The sequence below is a fragment of the Canis lupus genome, chromosome 11, assembly GCF_048164855.1.
Source record: "Canis lupus baileyi chromosome 11, mCanLup2.hap1, whole genome shotgun sequence".
In the NCBI taxonomy this organism is placed as follows: domain Eukaryota; kingdom Metazoa; phylum Chordata; class Mammalia; order Carnivora; family Canidae; genus Canis; species Canis lupus.
The window spans coordinates 23,837,726-23,843,725 of NC_132848.1; the positions used below are offsets into that span (position 1 = coordinate 23,837,726).

The window sequence follows — 6,000 nt, forward strand, 5'->3', positions numbered from 1 at the left end:
AGGACCATAAGAACCTTCCAGAAAATGAGGAAGACGTCTGCTTCCTCCCTGTGGGAGCTCCTGCCGTCGTTGCGGTGCTCTGGCGACATCCTGTCACCCTCAGGCAGGTAGCGCGGGCGCGGTGGGAAGGGGACGTGCACCCCTCTCGACAGAGACCCTAGGTGTGAGCCCCAGCCCCACTCCTGGGTCTGCTGCCCGGGTCTCCAGGCAACCGCTTGGCCTCTGTGAGCCTCAGTTTGCCTCTCTGTTCATGGGGCATGGCCATGATCACTGCTGGAGAAGTCCGCGGGTGGGGCCTGCACATGGAGGGGCTCAGGAAACGGCAGCCCCCCTTCTTTCTGGGCCGAAGCCCACGGCCTGGAATCAGAACTGAGGACAGCACCACTGCGTGCTCAAAGGAGCCACACGGATTTCCTTGACAATCCCGGCACCACCGCCCGCCCCTGGTGTAGACGGCCCGTGGTAATCCCACGGTAAACTCCACCTCGGGCCTCGCTGTGCTCCCTCGAGGGTACCCAGGGGCACGGGTGTCAGCTGAAGGCTCCTCTGGGCCAGGCACCCAGTCCTCCGGCCACCCCGGAGGTGGCCCTCAGCGCTGACGCTGGTACCAATCCCGACAGTAACACTGGGACCCGTGCCGGGGCACGGTGGACAGAGCCACAGTACGCCCAGGTGGCTGGGCTGCCACTCTTCCACCCGCGCAAGGGGAATGTCCCTCTCGGGGCCTGACACGGAGCCACGAGATCCTCGCCACACCCCTCGGCGCTGAGTGCTTGCAGTTGTCACCACGTCACAGATGGAGAAGCCGAGGCCGACAGAGGTCTAGTGACTTGCTGGGGGGGTGGGGGTAGGGGTGGGGGTGGGGTCAGGATTCGAACCCAGGTAGCCGGGGCACCGCAACCCGTGCTTTTAATCATCTCAACACTTAAGTCCAAGCTGACCCAAGGCAGGTGGCAGAACTGAACCTCAGAGAGGTAGGCAGCTTCCGCTTGTCCGCACGGCTCTTGAAGGTGGGCCCGACTCTGGGGTCCCCGGCGTTGGTGGCCCCTCTCTGGCCCTGACTGGCTCTCAGCCGTCTGAGACTTAGGGATTTCTGAGTCACCAGAGCTGTGCTCACACACCGATCTCAGAGGCCTTATCCCACTGGTGCTCCCCCCACTGAGACTCAGTTTTGAGACGTATAAGAGGGATGTGGTTAAAAGGCAAAAAGAGGGTTATAGTGTCACCAGGAAGTTGCCTTTTTGTTCCACTAAAGCCACGTCTTCATAGCAGTCCAAGACTCTAACGTGCATCTCCTGACGCGGACGTGGGGCACGGCTGGGTCCTGTCTTCTTCAGCAGGTACCCCCGGGCCACCCTGGGCCACCCCGGGCCACCCCGGGCTGCTGGGTGAGCCCAAGGCAGGACTTCCTGACCCTGCCCTGTGACCCTGAGGAACAATGACCCCGCAATCTGACCCTACAGCTCCCCATTCAGATTGCACCTGGGGCCCCTCCCGTTCTGTGCAGCTCTCTCTACCTCGTGGGACCTCCTGTCTTCTGCTGGGCCTGGAGGAGGCAGGGGGGACTGAGTGAGGGGATGAAGGCAGGAGTGAATGGCTTCCTGTCCCTCTACGGGCGTCTTGGGAGCCCACTCTCCTCACAGACGTCCCAGCAGATGATTTTGTTCATGTCCATGAACGCCCAGGACTCGGGGCACCTGGACAGGGCCCCGGGCTTTCTGCTTCCTCTCCTCGGCCCAGGCCCTCCTGGCTCTGCCCGGAGCCTCCTGGGACACCTGGGTGTCATCTTCCAAGGCCTGCCTCCAGAAAGAGCTGGCACCAGCGGCCCAGCCGGGTCCCATGAAACGCTGCCCGACTGCCCAGGCGATCCCGCTCGACCGTCCCCAGGCCTTGCAATCCATCCATTAGAAACAAAACAACAACAACAAAAATCCATCCGCTAACCAACATTTCTGCACAGGCTGCTTTCCCTGGTGATGAGAAATTAAGTCCACGCGGATGTCCCCATCGCCGGATAGTTAAGGTGGCCGAAACCCAGAGTGCCAACCGTTCTCACGGCCTACGCCACGTTTGCGGCGGGCTTGCCACGTGTCGTGCGTGGTGCCTCTTCGGGTCAGCCCAGACCCATAAGGAGTGGGGAGTACTACGGTTTCCAGATGGAAAAGTGGAGGCTCTGAGAAGCAAGGTAGCTTGCCTAGGACCCCAGGGACAGCCGGCGGTGGCCCTGTGATGCTGCCTGACTCCACAGCACCCCAGGCCCCCCCCCATTTTAAACAAACGGCTGAGAATCGCAGACCATTTGGCAGGAAAGACCCCCAGGGAGGCCATAACCTGCTGATTGAGGAGGACTGGGGCTCAGACAAGGGGAGGAGCTTGCTCAGGGACACAGCAAGACCACGCCCCCGGGTTGGGGTGTTCTTGGGTCCACCCCACTGCCAACCAGCCAGAGGGAGCCAGTGAGCTTGTGCCCTCTTCCAATGCCACCACTCAGCGGCGTTCACCCTTGTATGTGCACCGGGTGGAGGTGGGGGGTGCGTTGCATGGTACAGATTCCTGGCACCCCCCTCCGAGGTCGGGACAAGAGCCCAGGAATTGGCATGTTATGAAGCACTGTCATTGAAGAGGACAATCTGGTGGCCCTGGGCCCCACCCCCAGAGCCCGTAGCTCACACCCCTCCAGAAGGGTGTTCCCAGCGGGGCCTGGGGCAGGAGGTCTTGAAAGGCCCCAGGGAGGCCCCCCTCCCCCTCCAGATGCGGTCCAGGGAATAGCGTTTGGAATCCCAGGGAACTCCGGCACAGCCGGGCTTTGGCCAAAAGCATCACTAATCACCTGGACAGCGACGGCCAGTCCATGCAGTCCTCCCGGCAGCTGTCGGCGGATCTCAGTGCTGCCCCACGGCTTGGATGGGGAAATGGAGGCCGCCCACAGGAAGTGGCCTGGCGGGCCAGGGCCAAGACCACACCCAGCGATCCCCAGGCCAGGGACCCTCCCCAGCCCAGCAGGTCTTCCCTACCTTGGCTCCACTGGACACAATCTTCGAAAGCGTCAGGCCAGTGAACGGTCTGATTTTGCCAGAGGCCCGAGACCCGGACCCAGGCAGGTCAGTGCCACCTCTCCGGGCCGTGCCCAGGGCTCCCTGGTTCTGAGGGCACAGACCTCTATGTGCTCCAGCCCTGGGGCCTCTGCCCTCAGATGCGCCTGCTGCCCCCCACCCACCCCCACCCACGCGGGGCTCTGCGGGGCCAGCTCCCCACGGGGAGGGGGGAGGAGGCCCAGGCCAGAGGCCAGAGGGGTGGGGCCGCGCTGAAGCCGGACAGGGGGACGGGGCTGGGGAAGGAGGTGCCCCCGGCCCTCTCCCATCTTTGTTCGCTCCACGAAGGGGGGCAGCGTGGAGGGAGGGAGGGCCGCCACGGGGAGGGGGCAGCGTGGGGAAGGAGGAGCAGGGAACGAGGCAGCTGGACAGCCGGCTGCACCCCCCGCAGAGACCCGCCCGCGGAGACCCGGGAAAGTCAGGGACAGAGACGGGAAGGGGGCGGGGCGGGGCGGGGGGCCAGAGGGGAGCCGCGGCGGACGAGCTGGGAGGGCGGGGGGCGGGGAGCGGGGCCGGCCCACCCCGACCCCATCGCGGGTCCCCGCGCCCCGCGTCACGCGTGCACACACACACACACGCGCGCGCGCGCCCCGCACACGCGCCCCCCGCCCCGCCCCGCCCGCCCCTCCCCCCGCGGGGCCTCGGGGCCCGGCGCCGCCGCTCACCTCGGTCCCCGCCGCCGCCGCCGCCGCCGCCGCCGCCGCCGCGCAGAGCCGGAGCCCGGGCCGGGGGAGGGGGCCTCGGAGGCCCCGCCCCGCCCCGCCCCGCCCCCGGGTGCGCGGCCGAGGCGACACCCGCTGCGGGAGGCGACCCGGGGGCACGGGCGCCCTCGGCGGATCCCCCACCCGGTGCACTGCGCAGGCTGGAGGCGGTGCCCGCGGGGATGGGGCGTCCCCTGGCCACCCCGCACCCCGCCCCTGCGCGCTCCCTTCCTGCCCCCCGAGCGCCCCCTCCTCGGGCCTCGGCCTGTGCGGGGCGCTGCGAGCGGCGAGGAGGAATCCGACCCTGGGATGCAGTCCCTGCCGCCGGGCGGGGGGCGGGGGGCGGGGAGCCTCAGGGTCTGGCGGCTGGCAGAGGGGGCAGGGACCGAGCAGACAGATGCTTCCAGCGTCGGAATGGCCCAGCGCTGTGCTTCCCCAAGTGTGCCCCCGCCCCCCGCTCCGTGGGCATCACCCTGAACTTGTTGGCAATGCCCATTCTCAGGCCCCACCCCAGACTTGCAGAATCCAGGGTTGGGGCCTAGGAATCTGGGCTTTAACAAGCCCTCCAGGCGATTCCCATGCTTGTGGAAATTTGAGTGTTGCCCTGGCTGAGATGTCCAGCACCCCATGTCTCACACCCCCGGATGGAGCCCCCAGGGCCCACATCTGAGAGCGAATACGCGGAGTTCTCTTTATCCTCTGTTCAAAAAGGCCCACCTTGTCTCCTTTGTGGCACTCTGTTGGGAAGGGGGACCCAGGAGAAGGTGGTCCCTGCACCAGGAATCCCGGGGCAGGAATCCTGGGCCAGAGGAGAGTGTCATCAGAGGCCAGGCTGCCAAGGCCAGGGCCTTCCCACTGTGGTTCCTGATCCTTATGTGTGTTCAAGTGTAGTGATGGTTTTAAAGTCTTGAAATGGGGGCATCTGGGTGGCTCAGCAGTTGAGTGTCTGCATTTGGCTCAGGGTGTGATCCCGGGATCCTGGGATCGAGTCCCGCATCCGGCTCCCCGCAGGGAGCCTGCTTCTCCCTCTGCCTGTGTCTCTGCCTCTCTCTGTGTGTCTGTCATGAATAAATAAAATCTTTAAAAAAAAAAAGTCTTGGGATCTCTGGGTGGCGCAGCGGTTTGGCGCCTGCCTTTGGCCCAGGGCGCGATCCTGGAGACCCGGGATCGAGTCCCACATCGGGCTCCCGGTGCATGGAGCCTGCTTCTCCCTCTGCCTGTGTCTCTGCCTCTCTCTCTCTCTCTCTCTGTGACTATCATAAATAAATAAAAATTAAAAAAATAAAAAATAAAAAAAAAAAAAAAAAAAAAAGTCTTGAAATGCAATTATGCAAATATTTCTCTGTATTCAGGACTTTTTCTCCTGTGATCTGGCTGTTTGCAGCTAAGCCACCTGCCTTTGTTAAAGTGGGACAGGTCAGGCAGCAGGCCTTCCTGGGGACTAGAGGCCAGGAGGGGGAGTGTGCTGATGGGCTTCACCAGGGTCCAGGGACATGCACCTCTGCCTGGGCAGTTGGCCAGGGCGTCCAGAAGGTGGAAAGGGCATCTGGACAGAGGGACCTGCTGGGGCGGACACATGTAGTGAGTGTGTCCTGGGAATGTCCAGCACGTTCTCTGGATGATTTCAAATAGCCTCCCTTTCTTTTTTCTTCCCTTGTCCTACTTCGGTTTTCTTCCTAATACTCAGACTTGGCATTTTCTTCTGTAACTGATCATTTCTTTAGTGTTGAGTTTGTCCACTGGGCTGTAAATTGCCTGAGAGAATTTCTTCTCTCCCCCCCAAAGTGTCCCCAGCAGTTAGGAGAGCGTTTGGACCTCAGAAGTTGCCAACTAGATGTTTGTGGAAAGAATGGGTGATGAATGGCCCCGTAATGAGCACTACTGGCCGCTTTTCACTGGTGGCACCCCTGTTCCCCCAGATGCATCACCTGCCAGGCTCTGTGACCTCCCCACCCCAATGGGCAGCATTGTCCGCTGGTGCCTGGTTGGGGATGGACAGAGCTGGATGCAACAGCCGGAGATGAGGAGGGAAATGGGGCATCTCCTCCCGCTGACCGCGTGCTGTATCCCCTGGCTGGCTGTGCCCTCTATGACCGTAGCTTTTGCTGGGAGGCTCCCCACAGCTGTAGGTCCCGCTGGCTTCCGTATGAAACACCACTTCCTCTGCTTGTTCTTTCCAGCCCCAGGGATGGTAGCAGTGTCCTGCA

At 63.1% G+C, this 6,000-nt stretch overlaps 1 protein-coding gene across 2 annotated transcripts in view; it reads right to left on the reverse strand.

Moving 5' to 3' along the window:
- PRR5 (proline rich 5) overlaps nt 1–3,843 on the reverse strand; it is a 48,502-nt gene extending 44,659 nt beyond the window's left edge. The window contains exon 1 of one of the 2 annotated variants that reach the window (XM_072843586.1): nt 3,758–3,843. The gene's annotated coding sequence lies outside the window, so the exon portion shown is untranslated. Of the gene's footprint in view, nt 1–3,014; nt 3,156–3,757 lie in introns of those variants that run through there. The other variant, XM_072843585.1, reaches the window with a different exon arrangement.
- Between the last annotated feature and the right edge of the window lie 2,157 nt (nt 3,844–6,000).